Source organism: Lissotriton helveticus, chromosome 1_1, assembly GCF_964261635.1.
Source record: "Lissotriton helveticus chromosome 1_1, aLisHel1.1, whole genome shotgun sequence".
Lineage (NCBI taxonomy): Eukaryota > Metazoa > Chordata > Amphibia > Caudata > Salamandridae > Lissotriton > Lissotriton helveticus.
Window position 1 is genome coordinate 746,169,009 of NC_136057.1, and position 829 is coordinate 746,169,837.

Below are 829 nucleotides of genomic sequence, written 5' to 3' on the forward strand. Positions count from 1 at the left end.
TAGGACTAGCCCGATGTAAAGCTTTATGAATTATACACAAAGCCTCAAACTTGGAGACAAGAAGGCAATGCAATGTATTCAGCACTGCTGAAGAAGAGCGAAGATGGGCCAGAGCAAGCTTGCCCAGCTGTAGTCGAGGCGACTCAGAATCAGTGTCTGGACCACTTGCAGTCAATGTTGCAGTCGGTGTTGAGATGGGAGAAACTGTAGGATGTTGCATAGTTTGTTAACAGACCAAGACATGTAGAAGTGAGTTTGCTCTCTTGAGTAAAAATGGACACAGCTGCATCCTTATAAACTCCCACGATACTAACCATTGAGGAGGCAACCAGAGTACAATTGGTAGGCACAGTCCAAACATTGTTTGGGAAAGGTTGAGGAGGTTTGCCAATGGAGCATGGAGAATTTCTGTTTTGTCCCCATGGAAGTTAAGTGAATTCATTCTCAGTCAGCAGGAGATGTCCCGAAGACAGTTATGAAAGAAGTCGAGCGGCAAAGGACTAAATTGATCTACTGACAAAATAATTTGTTTAGTATAGTTCATGAAATGAATTCCATGGCTCTCAATTCATTTTGACGGAGGAATCAGATAGATGTTAAACAAAATAGGACTAAGGGGAGAGCCCAGAAGGACTCCCTGCCATGCTTCTCTGAACTTGGTTACAAAAGGAGGGAGGTGCATCACTTGTGTTCTGACATCCAAATAGGACAAAAACACTTGAAGGTAGGAAAAATGAACATATATTTAGAAAATCAACATATTTACTATATTAGAAATGCAATTTAGAACATGTTTAAATGCTGTTGAAATACTTGTTTTAAAAAATAA